Source organism: Callithrix jacchus, chromosome 5 (genome assembly GCF_049354715.1).
Source record: "Callithrix jacchus isolate 240 chromosome 5, calJac240_pri, whole genome shotgun sequence".
Taxonomy (NCBI): Eukaryota; Metazoa; Chordata; class Mammalia; order Primates; family Cebidae; genus Callithrix; species Callithrix jacchus.
In genome coordinates this window covers 98,061,622-98,084,608 of record NC_133506.1, presented here as the reverse complement: position 1 = coordinate 98,084,608, position 22,987 = coordinate 98,061,622, and the positions used below count along the sequence as shown (strand labels likewise).

At 47.7% G+C, this 22,987-nt stretch overlaps 1 long non-coding RNA gene across 1 annotated transcript; it reads right to left on the bottom strand.

Moving 5' to 3' along the window:
- Positions 1-19,167: 19,167 nt before the first annotated feature.
- LOC108591780 (uncharacterized) lies at positions 19,168-21,862 on the bottom strand. Its single transcript, XR_004743348.3, has 2 exons — positions 20,670-21,862; positions 19,168-19,473 (listed from the first exon to the last, which is right to left on the bottom strand). It is a non-coding gene; the product is annotated as an uncharacterized LOC108591780 (long non-coding RNA).
- Positions 21,863-22,987: the final 1,125 nt, after the last annotated feature.

Here is a 22,987-nt window from a genome sequence, read left to right as displayed (position 1 = left end):
TCACCCAGGCTGGAGTGCAGTGGCACCATCTTGGCTCACTGGAACCTCCGCTTCCCAGGTTCAAGTGATTCTCCTGCTTCAGTCTCCCGAGTAGCTAGGATTACAGTTGTGCACCACAAACCTGGCTAATTTTTGTATTTTTAGTAGAGATGGGGTTTCACCACATTGGCCAGGCTGGTCTCTAACTTCTGACCTCAGGTGATCTGCTCACCTCAGCCTCCCAAAGTGCTAGGATTACAGGTGTGCGCCATCGCCCCGGCCTTAAATATTTTGTTTTGTTTAAGAAAGGGAACTCCCACAGGTATCTGGCAGAATTTGCCACAGGAAAGGACAGGAAGGAGGCTGTGGAGAATAGCCTCGGGGCTTACAAAGCTGCTAGTGAAGTTGCAATGACAGAATTTCCACCAACACATCCCATTCACTTACGTCTTGCTCTCAGTGTTTTTGTATTCTATGAAATTCTGAACTTCCCCGACCCTGCCTGCAGGTGAGCTGTGGGAAGAGCACAAGCTCTCAGCGTAAAAGTGAAGAAGGAGAGCTGTTTACCTTTTCCGCCTTGTTTCTTGGGACTGCTTTTGTAGGCCTGGCTGTGTAGTAATTCCTCTGGCTCTGACTGAAACCACTTTGGTTAGTGTTAAAACAGACCCATCTCAATACTCCACAGCTGTTTGTTGAATGACTGGATAACAGCATGGCCGGCTGGTCCTGGTGCAAAAAGTCTTGGGAGGCCTCAGTTTGAATCCTGCTTCTGTCATTGATTAGCTGTGTGCTTCTGCATAAGTAGTTTAACCTCTCTGGGCCTCAGTTTCCCCATCTGTAACTTGGGGGCTCCCTCAAATGGGTTCCTGGTGAAAGTAACAAGACCATGGCCTGAGTAAGTCCCAGTTGCCTTTTCCTCTGTCTTTACACCCTCCCCTCCAACCCCTACAAATCCTTTTTTTTAAAACGGTCTCACAGGCTGGAATGTCATTGCAGCCTCTACCTCCCAGGTTCAAGGGATCTTCCCACCTCAGCCTCCCAAGTAGCTAGAACTAGCGTGCGTGCCATCACGCCCCGCTAATTGGTTTTGTGGGGCTTTTTTTGTTTTTGTTTTTGTTTTTTGGTATTGACCGGGTTTCTTTCTCCCTGTTGGCCAGGCTGATCTGGATTCTGGTCTCAAGCGATCCTCCCACCTTGGCCTCTCAAAGTGCTGGGACTACGGGCGTGAAACACCGCCCCCGCCCCCTCGAAATTTATTAAGACGAGAGTCTCGCCAAGGCAATGCAATCGCAATATGACGTTTCCATTTACTTTGGATTATATGTCATTATGAATATTAACAAGACTTAAAAAGGACACCTTCGGGTGGGTCAGACGAAAGTACAAAAATGGCGTGGTGGGGCTGCAGTTTGAGGACACTGTGTCTGCTGCCGCATTGGTAGCAAAACCGTGTTAAGCAGAGTGCGAGAGTCTGCGTCGACGACAAACAATCCATGCAGCGGGAGGTTCACTTGGTTTGAGAAGGAACAATAGGCAGGGCGTGCGCTGCCCGGGACTCCGCGGGCAGGCTGGCCAGGGTGCGGTTCCTCGCACTCGCCACTAGAGGTCAGGAGGTGACCGTCTCAGGCTGGAAGACGGGCCCTCTGGTATTGGCGAGTGCCCGCCCGGGATGGAAACCAGGGCGGGGTTGGATGCGGCGCCTCTGGCGGCCCCTGGTTACTGACACCCGATTTTGGCAAGACTTTTTTGTTGTTGTTGGCATCAGATTTCCTGTCTTTGTGGGGCTGATGGACTAGAGGAAAGTTGAGAGTCAAAGGCAGAGCTTTGAGAGCTTCTGCAGCTTCTCAAAGTCCTTTTTTTTTTTTTAGACAGAGTCTTGCTCTGTCGCCTCCCTGGAGTGCAGTGGCGCTATCTCAGCTCGCTGCAACCTCCGCCTCCCAGATTCAAGCTATTCTCCTGCCTCGGCCTCCCGAGTAGCTGGGACTACAGTCGTGTACCCCCATATCCAGCTAATTTTGTATTTTTAGTAGAGATGGGGTTCTGCCACGTTGGCCAGGCTGGTCTCGATCTGCTGACCTCGTGATCTGCCCACCGTGGCCTCCCAAAGTGAGCCACCGCGCCTGGCCACAAAGTGCTTTCTTTAACAGAGAGACAATCTATCTGTAGGGGGTCTAGAACGGTTCTGAAATCCTGGTAAAGGTCTGGAAATTTCCTGTGGGCGAGTGCCCGCCCGGGATGGAAACCAGGGCTGGGTTGGATGCGGGGCCAGTGGGCCCCGCCTCCCAGTATCAGCCTGGACCATCTTTTGGGACCAGCCCCATTTGCACAACCTGAGCAGTACAGGGCCCTGGACTGGAGTCTGGAGTTAGAGGTTTTTGTCCCAGCCGTGTCCCTGCAAGCCCCTTCCTCCCATTGGGGCTCAGTTTCCCCGTGTGCCTAATAAGGAAGTAATGCTAGGAGGGGCTTACAGCCTCCTGTAGCTTTGTCATTCATCACTTCCGAGTTTTCAGAGAGGCTGGCAAGTCTCCTCTCTGAATGAGGCCAACAACAACAACAACAAAAGTCGTGCCAAAGTCGGGTGTGAGTAACCACACTCAGCTAATTTTTGTAATTTTAGTAGAGACAGAGTTTTGCCATGTCACTACTAAAGCAAAGGAGAAGATACCCAGAGCTTACCCAGACACCAGACCCTTTAGAAATAGACCACCACTTGGGCCAGGCATGGTGACTCACACCTGTAATCCCAGCCCTTTGGGAGGCCAATGTGGGAAAATCACAAGGTCAGGAGATCAAGACCATCCTGGCCAACATGGTGAAACCCCGTCTCTACTAAAACACAAAAAACTAGCCCGATGTGGTGACACATGCCTGTAGTCCCAGCTACTCAGGAGGCTGAGGCAGGGGAATTGCTTGTACCCAGGAGGTGGAGAGTGCAGTGAGCTGAGATCATGCCACTGTACTCCAGCCTGGCGACAGAGCGAGATTCATCTCAAAAAAAAGAAATAGGCCACCTCTTACCTTAAGCCCCCATAGGGTCCCCATTTTGCTTCTTGGAGAAAAGAGGAGCCCTTGCCTCAGCCCCCAGAGGCTAGGGTGGGGTGGCTGAATTGTGGGGCTGGGTCAGGTGCCTCTGGGGAAGCCCAAAGTGGCATGGATGGTTTCAAAGCCAGCTAGAGGATAAGGTGTCAGGACAGTGACAAGACCCCTGGTCCCTATCACACAACAGAGCTTACTGAGCCTCCACCTGGGGTCTCTGCTGAGTCTTCAACAGACCAGGAGGGAAGGGATTGGGGGTACCAACCCCCAGAAAGTCAGAGAATGTGGCAGTCAGAGGACTTGGGTCTGAGTCCTGGATCACCCCTTCCGGGCCTTGGCACCCTACTCAGACTCTGGAAACCTGTTTCACCTGTAAGATAGGGATGACAATCAAACCCATGTGAAGGGCTGTGAAGATGCATTACGACAAGTGCATGCAAAAACCTGCACACACACACAAAGCCTTCCTAAAGATGGGGAGACAAGGCTTCATGAGCAGCATGTGGCCAGGTACTATGTGGGGGATGGGGTCCTGCTTTTCCTGCAACCTGGGAAAGGGCTGATGGGCACTTGGTGGGATTGAAATCATGACCCTGGACCTCAGGTGGTAGTGTGCTTTGTGTCTGCAGCAAAAGGTCCCACCCTTGTGCCTGTGAGTCCCTCTACCGGTGTTGAAGGGGTGGACATCAGGTGGGTGAGCTCCAGGCTGGCAGCTAGCAAGACCTCTTCTGTGTGAGCCCAGCACCCCAGTTCCCTTAAAGTGTGATATCAACCTAGTAGTAATCTGGGGTTAGGGAGCACGTGGATCCTAGTTTCAGCTGTGTCAGGGCTGGAAGGCCCTGGGCAGGTCACCTGCCCTCTCGGGCCCTGTTTCCATCACACACTGATGGGCACACTGGACTCTGCGGTTGTACAGCTCCTTGGCTCTGCATTGTTCCTGAGGGCCCCTTAGTAGGCAGGGAAAGTTTGAGGGCTTCAGGGCTGGGCCCCAAGATTCAGATGCCCTCTCAACCCCTTCCTGGAGAGCCTAATTCAGGCGAGCAGATATGCTTGAACCCAGGAGCTGAGATCGTGCCACTGCACTACAGCCTGGCGACAGAGCAAGACTCCATCTCAAAAAAAAAAAAAAGAAACGAAAAGAAAAAGGCCACCTCTTAGGCCCCCAGAGGGTCCCCATTCTAGCTTTGTGGAAAAAAGAGGAGCCCTTGCCTCAGCCCCAAGAGGCTGGGGTGGGGTGGCTCTCTTGCTTAGCTCCTGGAGCTATATGTTTTTTGTAGCCTAATATTTTACTTAATAGGTCATGAGCATTGACTATTTCTCTAAACCATGACTTTCAAGACAGAGCAAGACTCCATCTCAAAACAACAACAACAACAACAACAAAACACCCATCACCACAACTGTCTGAGAGACTGCGAAGTCTCAAGAACTCTGATGGCACCAACTTCTTGCAGTTGTGCAAAATGATCCCAAACAGCTACTCTTCTGTTCTTGTTTCATTACTATATGAAAGTCCATTGTATTAATATACAATCACTTAACCGAGTCTCTTGTTGAATGTTTTCTAATTTCTGGTTGATTGACATGTAACTCTTCAGATGTTGAATCTTGACATATGATGTAAGGCACAGATGGGACTTTATGGCTTTCCAAGCCCTTAGCCAATCGTCCCTGCACCATTGATTTAATAATCAAGACATCGTCTCCCCACGGCTTTGAACTGCCTCGGTGCCCATGTCCTTCATTCCTGCAGGTCTTTGTGGGCTTCCTAGTTACTCTTCCCACTGCTCTTCTATTCTCTAGCTAGTCCCGACCCTCTTTGACTTTGCAGCAGAAAGTTCAGTGGTGGGATGGCCAACCACCCAACACTGGTTCTGCTTTGGTTCCTCTGCTGGATAGGGCTTGACGCCGCTTTTGCTTGGGAATGTCAACTGCAGCCAGTTGTGACTGAACATTTCGTATTGACATTTAAAACCAACACTTTCTCTTTAAGAGGGAAAAAATGTTTCTATGGTTGTGGAACTAGGTCTTCATAGTAACTACAGTCATCATCCTTAAGAACTCCCATCACTGGCCAGGAGTGGTGGCTCACGCCTGTAATCCCAGCACTTTGGGAGGCCGAGGTGGGTGCATCACGAGGTCAGGAAATGGAGACCGTCCTGGCTAACATGGTGAAACCCTGTCTCTACTAAAAATACAAAACTAAGCTGGGCATGGTGGCGTGACTCTGTCCCCACCCCACCCCCCCAAAAAAAAAGAGTGCCCATCACCATAACTGTCTAAGAGACTGGGAAGTCTCAATAACTCTGATGGCACTGACTTCTTGCTATTCTGCAAAATGATCCCAAACTCATACTCTTTTGTTCTCCTGGCTGCTTTTTTAAATTGTTCTGTCTCCCACCTCGGTGTCAAGTCATCCACAGTCACTTCTTGCCTCTAACAGCTCTCCTTCTTGTCATATTCTGCCCTGATCACCCATAGGTTGCAAACTCCAATAATTAAGCTTGGTGACGTTTTTGGTTGCTGCTGTATACTGCCTGCCTCTTTGTGCCAGGCTCTGCTAGACAGTTTCTGTAACCTCGAATCCTTACCACAACTCTGTTGTATAGCTGTGATTATCCTTACATGTTGAGATGAGAATTGTTTAGCAGTGAATGATGATAGACCGTTTCTGAAACAAGGAGGATAGTCGTGTACCGGCAACTTGAAGGATCCTCTGGGGAAAGCATCTCAGTAAAGCCCCTGAGTCTCAGTGTGTGGGAGGGAGAAGGGGAAATGTAAGTCAGGTTGCAAAGCATTATCAAGAACAAAGAGGGAACAGGAGTAGAGAAAGGCAGGGGGCCTCTGGCCAAGCAGGATTTTTGAGGGGTAGGAAGGAATTAGATGAAGAGCTGAAGTGGAGGCATTGGTTTGGGGGTGGGGGCGATATCCGCTCCTCTGAGTTATCATAGGAGGAGAAGCTATATAAAGATGCAGAGAAATGGGGAGGTTGAGCAAAGCTGCTGGTCACAGATGTTTTGTGGGAAAGGAGAGAGAAGTCATTGGACAGAGCTGTTGAGCTTCTCATTGGGAAGAAGCCCAGTGGCCCACAGCAGCAGCTGGCTTGAAACTGGACCCTATATCGACTGCTGGCACTTCCCTAGCTGACTTCTCTCTCCGACAGTGTTTGGAAGGGATCACCTCCCAAAGCAGCTGCTTGCTTCCAAATCCTTTGTCCTGGGTCAGCTTCCAGAGGAACTACAAGATGGCATCGATGCCTACAGCGTTACCCACCACGGTGCAAGTCTACATTTCCAGCCCTAAACTCAAGTCCTAGATTTTCAGCTACCTCTTGGATATTTCCACTTGGATGTCTGTGTAGGGTAGTTCATAAGGCTCTGTTTATAACGATCCACCTTTGGGACTGGAAGGAAAGCAAAGGAAAATAATATTAGCCTTTTTAGTAGAAACTTTTCTGCAGAAATTTTGTTGTAATTTTTTTTTGGAAAGAAACGACATCTAAGGTTCAGAAAGTATGTCTCAGTTTAAAATATATCCTGGATTAATGATAACTGGTTAGCAAGACCTAGTAAGAAAAACTGTTCACATATTAAACTCATTTTCCTAGATACGATAAAGCAGTTGGGCTAAAGTTAACTACACCCTCATTCCTCTAAATAGGACTTAGGAAAGAAATACGCTAATAAGTGGTAAGCCCTGACATCTGGGTCACAGCCTTGGAGCTGGGAAGAGTTGGCCCTGCTTTCACAGCAGGGGAAGGGGGAGGAACTATGGAAGGCCTGAGCCCTGGTCATCCACAAGGGTCATTGGTGTTGCAGTGACCAATGTCATCCTGACACCCAATGTCATGTCTCCAGCTTTCCCAGAGCAGGAAAAATGCAGGCCCTCGCAGCTGAGCCAAGGTCTAGAAGACCATGAGCATAGTAACTCCTGCAAATCCCATCCAACCTGGGGCCATGCTGGTGTCATGTCCTGAGACCAGGGAGGGGACAGTGGGCAGTTGGGAAATAGGTGCCATCTCTTCTCTCCATTAAGTACCTGGTGTGTAGTGTGTTTAATTAAAACAAAACTTGGAAGTTGGCGAGAGAGAGCCGACATGGGCAACTTATACATAACTGGAGCTCTCCTGGAAGCTGTTCTGATACTTCCCACCTGGTCAACAAGCTGCTTATCCAGTCAACAGGGTGCTGTGCTGGGAGGAGCCTGGGCTCCGAGGTCAGACAGGCCTGGATTTGAATAGCTATGCAGCTTTGGGAAAGGAGTCACCCTTTCTAGCTACCCTGATCTGTTAAGCACCGATTATGTGCTGAAGCAGAGTACTGGCACCTCACCTGTATTATCTAATTGAATCTTCTGAATGACCCTCTGAAACGTGCTATCATTCGAATTTTACAGATGAAAAAGTGAGACTCAGAGGGATTGAATAACTTGCCCAATATCGTACAGCTTGTAAACTGCAGAACCAGCACTTGAGCCCACATAGATTTACCTGCAAAACCTGTGTTCTCTCCACCGCCCTGCCCACCTTCCTCTCTGAGCCATTTCCTGGTCTGTAACCTGAGCTACAAATACCTACTCACTCCTCATTGTGAAGACCAGATTAGGCCACAGTAGCCACAGTGGAAGGCATCCTGTCAGGCACTTGACAAAGACTGTCTCTATTCTTCCCAACAAGTCTATGAACCAGATAATATTATCCCATTATGCAGTCGAGAAACTGAGGCTTAGAGAGATGACAGTGATTTTTGCGACTCTGGCACTCCCATGGGCTGAGGCCCCGCCTCCTTCCCCGGGCACCCCTCTCACTCATTGTGTGTTAGTTGCTCAATATCTGCTCATTAAAAGATTTTTTTATATCCAAATGGAATTCAGCACAATGCCAGGGCCCCTTGTGGTTGTCAAAAAAAAAAAAAAAAAAATCTGCCAAATTGAATTAAAGGTAGATTTGGCTTTTTTCATCTAATTGTTAAAATATGTAGAAATGGCTTATTTAATGCACACGGATTTTTTTACTTAGATCGTTACTCTCTTGAAATATGGGGGTGTAGTCAATTCTCTGGAGGACTTAAGGTGTTGAAGATATGTCAGGAAACAAATATAAGCTGTAAGGGGAAGAAAAGAGCTTTTATCCACATAACAAGCATCCCTGGCATTTCTTTTCTATAAAGCCAAAGATCTTCCTCCTCAGGCTTGGCCCGGCCATCTTTCTGAGGCATCCTTGCCAGGCCAGGAAGGCCTCATAGCGGCTCTCCTCTTCTAGGCCACCAGCAGTGTGCGGCAGCTGTGAGCTGGAGTCGCTCAGGGGAAGGGCTGAGGCCTAGGGCTTGAAGCTGGCATGCAGGCCGACACAGGGCTCTGCCTTTTCAGGAGGCTGCCGAGACACACTGTGTTCTTGGCTTCGGTTGCCCCTGACAGCTAGTGCCAGCCATGCATCCCTCCTGACCTCCAGGCCCTCAGCTCTTTCCTGAACTGACAAGAGTCTCCAAGAGGGCCCCGTGGGCACCGGCACACCTGCAGGTCTCCAGCTCCTGTCTCACCAGCCACCAGCGGGTCTTTCCCAACACAAGCTAACCCTCCAAGGCTCCTTGTTTACCCCTTCTGGCATCTCAGCACCCTCCTGGCTGCTGCCCCTTTGCCATCTACCAGCCCTTGCCCACCTGTGTGAACCACGGCCACATGTGGGCAGGGTCTTTGCTGCCAGCCCAGGACTTTGCCTGCCCAGCTCCTACGCACACTTTAGGTCCCAAAGATAGACACATCATTTCCTCTGGGGAGCTGTCCCTGAGCACCTGTAAGATGGGGATATTTGCAGCACTCAGCTCGTAGGGTTGTTATAGGAGTCAGTGAAATGATGCATATGAGGCCTCTAGGAGACAGTTGAGCCGAGAATCAGTGAGACCTAATGAATGCTCATCATTATGGTTATTCTGATTTCTGCCATATTACTCGCCACAGTATACCCCGATTGCCTGTTTACGCAGCTGCCTCCCTGCCAGGCCGTGAGCTCCTCAAGAGTTAGCGTCCTGCCTTAATCACCTGTCTCTCTACCTAGCACCTGGCCAGGCACATGGCAAACTCTCTGCACGGCTCCGTTGAATGAATTGGGAAGGCATTAAGTATCCCCGTTTTACAGACCGGCAAACGAGGCCTACAGAGGAAAAATGACTCACCCCAATGACACTGATAGTCAGGGATGGGGCAGAAAGGAATTAAAGATTTGGAGGGTCTGTTTCCAATGCTGTTCCCTGCACTGCTCTGTTACTGGACAGAGAGAGGCAGGATCCAGGAGAAATCAAAACACAAAGAGTCATTATTTTCAACTTTGTTATTTTTTACTATACCTGACTCTTGTCTTTCCAAACATGGTTTTCCTGATAATTCAGGACCTGAAAGAAAAACCTTCACACAGCTTTGCTCTTAAACAGGGATCGGAAAGAGCGACTGGCATTTTGGGAGGTCAAGGCAGGCAGATAACTTGAGGTCAGGAGTTCAAGACCAGCCTGGCCAACTTGATGAAACTCCATCTCTACTAAAAATACAAAAAAATTAGCCAGGCGTGGCAGCAGGCGCCTGTAATCCCAGTTACTCTGGAGGCTGAGGCAGGACAATCACTTGGACCCAGGAGTCAGAGGTTGCAGTGAGCCAAGATCACGCCACTGCACTCCAGCCTGGGTGACAGACGAAGAATCCATGTAAAAAAAAATAAAAACAGGAGCAACTTGGGCTTTAGAGCTGAAAGCAGCCTCCAAGATCATCTAGTCCACCCACCCCACTGCCTCCTCAAGATGGGAGGTGAGTCTTGCACAGTCACACAGGGGTAGCTGACCTGGACTCCCTTTACAGTGCTCCATTCATTCACAGGAAATTAGACAGCATCAGCACAGGCTGAGGAGCAGAACAGAGCCTGGGTATTTATAGGACAAATATTTATGGAAGCCTCTGGCATTGGCAGTCAAGCCATGCCACCTCCAACAGGTCCTCACAGAGGCAGTAAAGCCCATACAGGAAGGGAGGCAAAGCTCAGGGGTGGCAGACAGGTGGGGCTTACCCCACCAGAAGGACCTTTCCTGTCCATGCTCTTTTCAGCTTTGTCAAGAGAGGCGGCAATTACCATCTGAGCCTAGAGATTTATGGCCGAGGAAGGAACCAGGGTTGTCCCACCTTACTCAGCCTTTTGAAAGTGGATTTACAGGATTAATCTCTGGACTGGGACACTTTGCCTTTAGCTTCAAGGAGGACTGTCCCACCCAGTTCTCCTTTGCTGCTGATGCCTGCTGGAGCCCATGTCTGGAGAAATGAAACACACTGAGCCTGAGACTGGGAAATGCAGTAGATGTCCCCATGGGAGCGGATGTGTATGAGTCTCGCTGGTCCAGCCCGGGGGTTGAGCAGGGACTGCTCCCTGCCCCCAGGGTTATTGCTGGGACTCGGGAGAGCACAGCTGGTAGGATTGCACCTGGTCACGGCTCTTACATAGGCCAGTGCATTCATTTACTCCTTCATTCTTCACCGACCATGAGTCAGGCAGCTACAGGCTGAGGATCCAGAGATGAGTGATACCCTAGCCTTGGCCTTGAGGCACTCCTGGACTGGAGGCCAGTGAACACAGTTACAGTGAGGGTCTGGACAGGGGCTTGCTTGGGGCTGTGCACGAGGGTCCCACGCAGCCCACCAAGGGATAGCAGTCAGGGAAAGCTGACTGCTCCTCTAGAGGAGGATGAAACCTGGGAACAGGCACTTCAGGAAGAGGGAATAGCCTGTCCCTGCATCTTCCATGGAGATGCAGGCATAGAGGTGTGGATGGGCAGGCACACATGTAACTCAGCATGGCATGTGCAGTGTGGGTCAGGGAGAGGAAGGAGGCAAGACAGGCGGCGGGGGACACAGGTCACTGACAGGCGTGTGCATCCTGGGCAACTTGGATTTTATTGTGGAGGCTGTGGAGAACCACAGAGGGGTTTCAAGAAGAATCCAGATCACACAGATTTGCTGTCGCAAAGGCACTCGGGTGGCAGGTGATGAAGCGTGGATCAGAAGGAAGTGGGTGCAGTGGTTCTCACACTTGGCTGTGCATCGTAATCACCTGGGGAGCTTTGGGAAGCACTGATGCCTGGGTCCCACCTCCAGCGGCACCACTGCAATAGGCTGGGGTGTGGCCTGGGCGTCAGGAAAGGGACACTCCCTCCCCTGTGTAGCTGAGGGTGACCCAGTGGAGAGGGATCCCCGTTAACAGGCACTGTAGCCTTCCAGGTAAGAACTGAAGAGGTGGTTTCCATGGAGATGCAGGTGAGCACAGATTCAGGAGGGAGAAACACAGCCCATAGTCATGAGTTGGATGTGGATTCATAGAGAAAAGGAAAAAAAAAGTCTGGCAGGTCCTCAAAAGGTTACACATGGAGTAACCACATGATCCAGCAGCCCACTCCCAGCAGAAATGAAAGCATGTCTATCCAAGAACATGTACACACATGTTCAGAGTAGCATTTTATTTTTTCCTTTTTGGCAAGGGGACAGAGTCTGGCTCTGTCACCCAGGCTGGAGTGTAGTGGTGCGATCTCAGCCTACTGCAACCTTAAGTGATTTTCATGCCTTAGCCTCCCGTGTAGCTGGATTACAGGCACGCACCACCACACCCAGCTAATCTTTGTATTTTTAGTAGAGATAGGGTTTCACCATGTTGGCCAGGCTGTTTTTGAACTCCTGGCCTCAAGTGATCCACCTGCCTCGGCTTCCCAAAGTTCTGGGATTATAGATGTGAGCCACCGCACCCAGTCCAGAGCATTTTTATAGCAGCCTGAAACTGGAAACAACCCAAATGCCCATCAACAGATACATGGATACACAGAATGCAGTATCTCTATTCGATGGAATCATATTTGGCTATAAAATAATGCAATACTAATACAGGCAACAACATGGATGAACCTGGAACACATTATGCTAAGTCAAGGAAGCCAGCGACAAATATTGTAGGATTCCATTGACATGAAATGGCCAGAATAGGAAAACCCATGGAGTCAGCACATAGATCAGTGGTTGCCAAAAATGAGGAGAAATGGCAGCAGGGGTGGGGGGAACTGGAGGGTGATATTGAAGGAGTGTGGGGTTTCTTGGAAGGTAATGAAAATATTTGGGCTGGGCACAATGGCTGATGCCTGTAATTGCAGCACTTTGGGAGGCTGAGGCAGGCAGATCATCTGAGCTCAGGAATTTGAGACCAGCCTGGTTAATGTGAAACCCTGTCTCTACTAAAAATACAAAAATTAGCTGGATATGGCGGTGTCAGAACCAGTTTCAAATGAGGAAAATGACTTGCCTTCTCGAGCCCCACTTTCTTCATCTGTTAGAGAGAAAGAGAAATTATAGGGTTTACAAGTGCACAACGCCTGACATCTGCCAGAAATGCAACCAATGTCGAGTCCCTTCCCAGCTCAGAGGGCTGTGTTGGAAATTAAAATGCCCCTTCTCAGTAAGGCCTCCCCAGTCTCAAACGTCATGCCCTCCCCCTTTTCTCCTTACTGCAGATCCCTATGTAACATTTGGCTCCTTTATCTGGCTCATTATCTCTCCCTCGGGAAGGGCCGCGAGGCAGGGAAGTTGCTCAGGAGGGCTCACTAACGTATCCACGGTGTCTAGACCAGCGCTTGGGACGTGAATCTCTGTTGAGTGTATGGACTGGCAGTGCTTTAGCTCTTATCTGTTGTGTTATCAGAATCCATTTCTTCCACTCCTCTGAAGCCAGAATGATGCACATGGAGAGGGTGTAAAGCTGTTGAAAAGCACAGCCCAAGTAGCAAACAGCCCAGGCTGAGGCTCTGGGGACAATGGAAGACAAAGGAATACTTGATGACTTCATAGTGGGATGCATGAGGAATTAACATAGTCAAGAGCTGCTAGGTAATAAGAGGAGAGGCTTGGGCAGCCCTCAGATAGAATATTGTTCCTCCTTCTCTCTCCACCTTACCCCAGGTACAAGAGATGAATCCCGTTCCCTCATAAGCCAGCTGATTCCATGACACCATAGTCCATGCAGTCCTGGAAATGCATCCCAACTGGTTTCCTCATGCTCAGCTTCCAGGCTCCTCATTTCCTTGGCTTATTCGCCTTGCATCAGTTTCCAGTATGGCCCAGTCTCTGTGATCAGCATAGTCAGTGTGGGATTCTCTGTTCAAGCTCTGATCTTGATTTAATATTCACCCTCTAGCTTCAGGCACTCAACGCTTGGGTCAGAGGCACCCTACAGTGTGAGCCCTTTCTGGGGAAGCGTGGAACAGAACATGGATTTAAGGTCAGGTGGCTGTAGGTTCTGATCCTGAGTCCTTGAATAACTAGCTGCACGATCTTGGTCAATTTACCTGACCTCAGTTTTCCTATTTGTGAGGTATAAAGATAAATATTATATGGCAAGGTTGTTGTCAGCAGTGAGTCTCAAAGTCTGGTCTTCAGAACGTCAATCCTATGAGATGGAAAAGGGTTTTATTGCCAAGTGAGTTTGGCAAATGCTGAATATCTGTCCTCATCCTGGGAATTCTCAAATAACAAAAGAATAGGTTTCACTTTCATTAACACAGCCCTTTCCAAACAACAGAACTGTTTTTTGCAAGGAATACCTGTCAGCATCCTGCAGGACCAGTGTTCTGTGTAACCCATCATAGGGACAGCTGCTTGGAAAGGTTGGAAATGCACAACACCAGGCCCTCAGCACGGCTCCTGGCCCACGCATCGTGTACACCAGCAAGCGTGAGCCCCTGTTGCGTTTCTTTCTAATGTCAGGGATGTTTAGTCAAACCTTTCCGGCTGGGCGTGGTGGCTCACACCTGTAATCCAAGCACTTTGGAGGCTAAGGTGGGCGGATCACCTGAGGTCAGGAGTTTAAGACCAGCCTGACCAACATGGTGAAATCCCGTCTTAAAAAAAAAAATTTCCTACCTCTGCTACAAACAAGCATTTTAGGCTGTTGAGAGAAGTGATTTTGCAGAATCTTTTTATTGAGACCTTTTCGTGAAAGGCAAATAACCCAGACTGAAGTTAATGACATCGGTACTTTTTTTTCTTTCTTTCTTTCTTTTTTTTTTTTTTTTTTTTGAGTTAGAGCCTTGTTCTGTCACCCAGGCTGGAGTGTAGTGGCGCCATCTTGGCTCACTGAAACCATTGCCTCCCGGGTTCAAGTGATTCTCCTGCCTCAGCCTCCCGAGTAGCTGGGATTACAGGCCCGTGCCACCATGCCCAGCTAATTTTGTATTTTTAGTAAAGACGAGGTTCACTATGTTGGTCAGGCTGGTCTCGAACTCCCAACCTTAGGTGATCTGCCCACCTCAGTCTCCCAAAGTGCTGGGATTACAGGCATGAGCCACTGCGCCTGGCTCTATTCTATATGCTTTTCTTTATTTTCTCTTTTTATTCTACATGTTTTTCTTTATTTCCAAGTTTTATATAATAGTGATCAAGAAAAGGTAATTATTTATTTAAAAAGAAAAAAAAGCTCATGAGTTATCAGAACCCAGTAGATCTAAATGGCATTACAAACACTATTGTGTTCAGAGGTATCTCCCCTAAGTAGTGCCAGGTTAGGGAACGCTGCCGGTCAATGTTTCCCAAACTCCAGGAACCATCTGTCCCATAGTGTCATATCTGTATAGAACCTACACCATTACTTAATATTTTTATAGAAATCAACTCAGTTTTTAAAATTTGAATACCTGTATTTCAAGAAAAATTATAAATCACTCTAAACAGAAAAATAATGTCACATGCCCTTAATGGGAAGTAATCACAAAAAGAAATGCAATAAAACAAAACAATATCATTAAATTCTAAACTGGTAAACCTTCTGAGCTTAAGACCTGTTTTTGCTCTGTTTAATAAAAGCAGGGGCTGAGGGAGAGTATTTTCAGGGAGGAGGGACAGATTTACAAGGGTTTGAAAGTAAGCCTAGGCTAGCAACAGACTCCTCAAAGGATTCAGGAAGATTGAAAGACAACGAAAATTATTTTCTCACTAGACATTTGATTTGTTTTTAATGATTTGCCCACCTACCACTGAACTGCCTAGGATACAACACCTGGGGAAAGTGCCGTGCAGTGTTCCCGGCACCAGTGGGTCTCCCAGAGTCTGCCAGTCACTTACCCAGCTGCTTTCAAACTCAAGAACAGCTGTTTGTACCATCAATGCCTTTCCACTCCTCTTACAATTCCAAAGTCCTGTCTTTGTTCAAGATCATGGTATTTGCATGCAGTATTTTTAATGTCTTCATCATTTATTTGCAAATTATGCCTCAGGGTTTGTGACACCATAAACTTGCCAATGCTGTGCCAGTCCTGAGTCTGAAACAGGCCAGGCAAGTCGAAGGGGGCACGAACATGCCACCTGTGCAGGGAAATGGTGGAAGCCAGACTAGAGTTCAGTGAACTTAAATGTCACTCATTACACAGAGGAGGATGCTGAGGGCTGAAAGGAGGGAGGCACTGATGAACAGTGACAGAGTTGGGTTAGGATCCAGTCCCCAACTCTCAGTCCAATGTCATCTTTCCACCACACTCCATCTGAAATTTGCTCAGAACCAAAGATCACTGGTCGCTTCTAGTTTGAAAGGTTCGCCTGCTTTGGAATTCCCTTCTAGCCACAGGATCAGAAACTATTAATAACATCAGAGGCCAGGCTGGACACAGTGGCTCACATCTGTAATCCCAGCACTTTGGGAGGCCAAGGAGGGTAGATTGCTTGAAGCCAGGAGTTCGAGACCAGCCTGGCCAACATAGTGAAACCCCATCTCTACTAAAAATACAAAAATTAGCCAGGTGAGGTGACTTGTGCCTGTAGTCCCAGCTACTCAGGAGGCTGAAGCAGAAGAATCACTTGAACCTGGGAGGCAGAGGCTGCAGTGAGCCAAGATGGTGCCACAGCAGTCCAGCCTGGGCAATAGAGCAAAATAAATAAATAAATAGAAAATAACAAAATAAATAACAAATAGATAAATAAATAAATAGAATATATTTATAAATAAATAAATAGAAAATAACATCAGAGGCCAATATAAAGAAGAGAAGGAATCCTCCTGCAAGTGTTTCTCTTTGCATCCCTGAAATATCAGTGACCTCTCTTCTACTGGGAGCCTGTGGAAGAAACACGGACCCATGACCTTCAGCAGGAGAGACCTCATATGTTACATTCAACCATATACAGAGCCTCTCTATCCCCTAGACCTCCTGTCCAGCTGCCTCATTTTATAGAAGTGAGTTGGTCCCAGAGAAGGGTGATTTGCTTCAGATCACCCAGCTAGTAGTTGGCAGTGTTAGGCTTAGAATGCAAGTCTTCTGGATCCAAGGCTATTGCTTATTAAAAAAAAAATTCTCAATAAAATTCACTTTTCAGGCCAGACACAGTGGCTCACGCCTGTAATCCCAACACATTGGGTGGTCAAGGCAGGCAGATCACTTGAGCCCAGTAGTTCGAGACCAACTAGGGCAACATGGTGAAAACCCATCTCTACAAAATATACACAAATTAGCCAGGTGTGGTGGTGCACACCTGTGGTCCCAGCTACTCAGGAGGCTGATGAGAGGATCACTTGAGCCCATGAAGTCAAGGCTTCAGTGAGCCATACTCATGCTACTGCACCGTAACAGAGACCCTGTCTCAAAAAAGGTGAAATAAAATTCACTTTTCAATCCCATAATTACTCTTCTCCATCACTTCCTTGCATATCCTCAACTCTCTCTTCCTTCACTTCACGCTACTTTGCCAAAACCACAACCTGGTTAAATCCAACTCTCCACTTATTTAGCACCTGACCCTGCATAGCTGAACAAAATTTGTGAAGAAAGCACAACCATACCAGCTGCTCTCACATTTACATTCACATTTAATGATGCCAGGCAGCCATACTACACATTCTCAGTCAGTAGATATTGGCACATCCCACTCAATAATTGTTGAGCCAATGAGTCGAATACATGAATTTTGGTTAGGGTCCCGTTAATGCCATAGTTCTGCTTGTCCAACTTGTAACATTTCACAGAATGAATTTTGAAACCAGGCTGTGGTGTGTGTTCAGGCTGAAATGGTAACATTGTCACCTTTGTTTGGAAGCTGTCTGAATGGGGTTTGCCTGGGCTGGTTCAACCTATCTGCCAAGGAGGCTCTTACTTGATTTAAATTGTTGTTGGAACCAGGGCTTGACCTGAGAACCTCAGGACTTTTCTTCCTCCGGGAAGAGCTTTTTGAAACAAGTCTAGCGGTCAGTCCAAAGCTCAGGAGCTGCAACTCAACTTATAAAGCCTTTTTTATAGCATTACTTGAATAAGTAAATAGTTGGCTTCCTATTTCAAGGGAAGATGTGTTTGTTCTCAAAGCTGTCTCCTGGCACCCATTGGGATGCTGGAAAACACACCTCTGCCCTCTTGATGTTTTTTTTTTGTTTTTTTTGAGATGGAGTTTCACTCTTGTTACCCAGGTTGGAGTGCAATGGCGCAATCTCGGCTCACCGCAACCTCCGCCTCCTGGGTTCAGACAATTCTCCTCCCTCAGCTTCCTGAGTAGCTGGGATTACAGGCACGCACCACCATGCCCAGCTAATTTTTTGTATTTCTGGTAGAGACAAGGTTTCACCATGTTGACTGGGATGTTCTCGATCTCTTAACCTCGTGATCCCCCCGCCTTGGCCTCCCGAAGTGCTGGGATCACAGGCGTGAGCCACTGTGCCCAGTCCTGATGTTGTTTTAAAATAGCCGGTGCAGTTTGGATTCTTTGACCACAAAAACAATTGTACATTGCAGCTGAAATACAAGCCACACTGCTTCCTCCACTCCGGTTTGAATCCCATCTGTCCCCTACCTCGTCATAAAGCTTACTAAGAACCTGACCTCCTTTTCACTCAGTGTAGGTGCCCATGCCAATGATGCTCATTGTTTGTTTTTCATTGATGTCAGCAGTGCTAATGATTAAGTGAAACACTCCACCCCATTCAAATGTCTTGCTCTCACCTGCTGATCCCATTGTGAAAAAAGGTGCAGCGTGCCTTCCAGTATTTCTCCCAGAACTGGTCGATACGGTGCAAGTAAGGTGAAACAGTGGAAAGTCAGCCCTGTTGATGTGAATCATGCCCCCCCTCTGACCGGTGCCCCAAATGTCAGCCTTCTCCCCACTCAGATGTGGTTGTCCTTGGAAAGACCCAGAACAGATATTTCACCACTAAGTGGTACTAGACAAAAACGGAAGGTATAAGCAAAGCAGACATAAGTCATTATCGAGGTAGGTACTTCAGTTGCACACTCTTTATGTATGTAACTGACAACCCAATCAAATTTTTTTTTTTTTTTTGAGACGGAGTCTCACTCTGTCACCCAGCCTAGAGTGCAGTGGCATTATGTCGGCTCACTGCAACCTCCGCCTCCAAGGTTCTCCTGCCTCAGCCTCCCAAGTAGCTGGAACTATAGGAGCATGCCACCACACCTGGCTAATTTTTGTATTTTTAGTAGAGATGGGGTTCACTATTTAGCCAGGCTCATCTTGAACTCCTGACCTCATGATCTACCCACCTCGGCCTCCCAAAGTGCTGGGATTACAGGCATGAGCCACCATGCCTGGTGTGAATTCTTTTTTTTTTTAAATGATGCAGAATTCTAGCTCATGTTAGGGGCAGGCAAGAATGCTATTACCCTGAGGTCTGAGTTGCCTTTAACAAGAGAACACCAAAACAGTGAAGAATAATTGCCAATTGTTGGTTCAAAAAAAGAACAATGAAAGGCAATCCCCCACTCCGACCTCACCCCCTACTCTTGCCCCCTTACACTCTCAATCTCTCCACGAGATTTAAAAAAGAAAAGCCCAGGAAATTCCAAGCATGAATGCCTCCCCAGATAAGACAGAAATGGAAGAAAAGTAAGCATTTTGATCTTCATGCAAACATGGAGTTAATCTGGGGACAGCCAGGCACAATTACACAGATGAATTCATTGTGTGAAATGGTCGCTGAGCGTAGAGAATGTCAGTTCCCGTTCAGAGTCCAAGCTCTGTAGGGGTCATACCTGAATCTGCTGAGCTGAGCACATGGAAACCTCGGTGTGCATTCAGCTTTGACCATTCTTTTTAATTTATTTCAGAGTGGCTCACTGGGGTGGCTTCAGGAAATACAAATAAGTGTCCGATGTAGTGTTCGAAAACATGCTGGGTTTTGATTTGTATTTAACTGAAAATAGAGATAAAAATCTTTGGGCCTCTATTTACATGTGTTAAAGTTGTTCTTCAGATAATGGTATGTTTTTTAGACTCTTTTACTCTTCAAATCAGCTTTAATTCATCAGGAGAGGAAGCCCTCTCGAGTGACACCGCCTTAGACTGGGCATGATGGCAGCCAGGTGCTGGCTCTGGTTATGTCGAATTCCCCAGGGGTTCTCGGGTACTTCGTTCCTTGACTCTGGGTCTCCACATCTGTCAACCGAGAAGTCCCAGAACTGGTAGCTACAGTGCAAGTGAAGCGAGACAGTGGAACGTCAACCCTGTTGATCTGAATCATGCCACCCTACCCTTCCAGCACCCCAGATGTTGGCCTTCTCCCCACTCGGATGTGGTTGTCCTTGGAAAGACCCAGAACAGATATTTCACTACCAAGTGGTACTAGACAAAACCGGAAGGTATTAGCAAAGCAGAAGTATGTGCTGGACTAAGTCCGTGATCCATTTCTCTAGTTCTGAGGCTCCAACTCAGTGGAGTTTGGAAATACCACTCCATCTTCAGGCTTTTATTTTACACAAATGGGAAGTATTTTTACAACGTAAACTGCTTGTGACTCTACAGCATGATTGACTTACCAGACCCATAGACTCAGGGCCACAGCAGGAAAGGATTCAAGGATTAAATACCCATCCCTGTTCCAAACAAGGGAAATTCTAAACTCATCAAGTATCACAGGCCACAAAGAATGTGTGAAATTTAGCATTGCAAAGGAACTGCATTTTCTCAGTGTTTATAAAATATTTGCACTGAAAGAATCCTTAGCAAGCATGTAAGCCCCAAAAGGTTAAGCAGCTTGCCCAGGAGCACACAGGCAGCAGGGAGGGTATCAGGACCAAAATGCAGGTCTTCTGGCTCCCAGCAGGTTCAGGCTCCAGCGCGTGCCCTTCATAGTTAGGAAAGTTCACCTTTTGAATTTGCCTTTTCATATTCACCTGCACCCTTAACAAACAGGGAATGGAAATGTTGAATTCTGCATGTTGGGAGTTAGATCATCTTGCAGTTCATTAGAGAAATCAATATTGATGAAAAATTCACAGTTGCCTAGTCTGTAGGACAGTTTCACAAAATGTGATGGTCTTCATTTGACACTGCCCCTGTTTCGTCACTAGAAGTGCGGCAACCAGGAGACGAAGGAAAGAGGCCATGGTCTCCTTGGGAACCGTGTTACTTACAGAACAAGGAACAGCTTCGGCTAGAGATGTCTATGCTGACTTTGGGGTATGGATCAGAAAAGGGTCCTGGCTAGCTGATGGAGATCTGGCCAATGGAAAACAGGGTGGTTTTAGAGTTAAAAACAAACAACCCTGGGTGTGGTCTCAGAATATCCCTTGATCTCACAGCTTTGGAAAAGGGACCCCCATTTCCAGCATTCTCAAATGCTCAAGCTACCAATACACGTGTCTCCCAAAGTCAGAGCTTACAGGCAAGGCACCACACTTCTGTTCCATGCACTTGAATTCAGGGATCCTGTCTGCTCCAGGTCCTCTGGGGAGGAAAGGGAGAGTCAGCTGAAAGTGACAGAAATTCACAGTAAGTTTAAGAGAAGCTAGCCTGGCACTGTGAGGTGAAGTGGGGGGAATGGCCCAGAACCAGTAGAGTTGAGTTTCACTGCATTTGGGCTTTGTGAACTTGGGCAGGAAATTTACCCTGTTTCCTCATCTGTGAGATAAGGAGAGACATACCTCCTGAAAGGATTAAAGGAGAAGACAGTGTCTCAAGAGATGCTGTCATTTCCTGAGCACCCATGGGCTCATCTTATCCTCACAACTGAAAATGCTTTTTCAGATGTCAGACATGGAAAGATAAGGCACCTAAAAGAGGATGTCACTTTGACGACCAATCCTCCCCCAACCCAAAGCCAATTATCATCATCACTGGTGAAACTGTGAAACAGCCTGTGATTCACTTACATACTTGTCTGTGTCCTTAAGATCAGCTTCCATCTTCTGTGTCTTCATTCCCAGTTCTCTCTCTATTCCTAGTGTCATCTCTTACAGATGATGTTTTTCCCTAACCCCACTTAAGTAGGGAAGCAGCTTTCCGTATCTGGAAGCAGATGGACCGCACTGGGCTTGTGGAGACACCATGACTTCTGGTCCTAGATGATGTCCCCTTCTCACCATTCCCACACAGTCACCCTTTGAGCTTACACCATCCTCATAGCAGACCCTGTTGGCACCACTCTGTGGGGGAACAGCAACCCACAGGGTTCAGGTGCAGAAGTAAGCACCTGTCAGGTGTGATCCTGGCTCTGTCCCACTCACTGTGGGACCTAAGTGAATCCACCTCCTCTCTCTGAGCCTCAGTTTCCCCAAGGGTAAAAAGAAGAATCTAGATGGGGTACCTCTCAAGGGCCACTCCAGCTCAGATCCTCTGACTTGCTTAGTGTGTGAAAAGGCTTCTTTTTTCTAAAGCTAAGTATGGCAAGGACTTCTCTTCCCTTTCTAGGTATTTCAGACTTTCTTTAAAAAGATCTTATTTTGGCAGGGCAAAGTGGCTCATGCCTGTAATCCCAACACTTTGGGAGGCTGAGGCGGGTGGATCACAGAACAGGAATTCAAGACCAGCCTGGCCAATGTGGTGAAAACTCATCTCAACTAAAGATACAAAAAAAAAAAAAATTAGCTGGGCATGGTGGTGTGTGCCTACAATCCCAGCTACTTGGGAGGCTGAGGCAGGAGAATCGCTTGAACCTGGAAGGCAGAGGTTGCAGTGAGCCGAGATCGCGCCATTGCACTTCAGCCTGGACAACAGGTTGAGATTCCGTCTCAAAAAAAAAAAAAGAGTTTATTTTACCAGGCTTTTTGAGGTCCACTGCCACTCAGAGGCCAAAATTCTCCCAATTTCAGTAGCTAGAAGAAAATCAGATCAAAAAGCATCCCTGCGCCTTATCTGAACCCAAATTCTGCTTTGAACCATTTGCCAAGTCTAGGGCTTATCAGCCAGAGTGTGTGTGAATTACCATATGAAAGGACTCTCTTGGATCATATTTAAAAGAATCGTCATTTCAATTTAGATAAGAAAAACACCCAGTCCTTCAGAAAAGACATATAAATTCTTCTCTAAATGTCCAAACAGATTTATGCCCATAGAAGATGTAATTATCTCCTTCTGAAATGAAGGAATCTTCTAGCTGTGAGGGTGAGCCAAGAAGCCAGAACTTTTTGCTTGAGAGGAGACTGAAGCAGGGCCACTACAGAAGGTTGTCCAAGTTGTTCACTGCGCAAGGGCACTGGGCCAAGAGGGGGTGGGAGAGGCATGAGTTGCGGCTTAAATCCAGCCTGAGCTCCACCGGCCAAGTCATGTGTCCAGCGCAGGGTTACATCAGTTCAAATGGAGGTGCACCTTGTGGCAATTTAGTACAGGCTGCCTGTATACGCTAGCAGGCAGCCCCCAGTGTAGAAAAATGGGTCTTATCTTTGTTAATAAACACATCAGCTCCCAGAGGCTCAGAGCCAGAGCAGATGGCAGAAAAGCAGAAGTGAAGGCTGAGGGGTGGGGCAAGCATGGGGAGAAGCTCCTTTTGGAAACCATCTTGGGTGTCTGCAGAGGAGCTTACACCCTAATGCCTCCCAGCTGGACTAAATGAACATGGTTCTGAGAAGACTCCAGTAAGAGACCCTTTCCAACCCCTCCCTTCCTTTATTGTCCCTCCATTAGCGCTCTGCTCAGCCTTCCCTGACTTCCCCGCCTGCACCAGAATCCCCACTGCGGGTTATCTGAGCACTCTTGTTTTCCC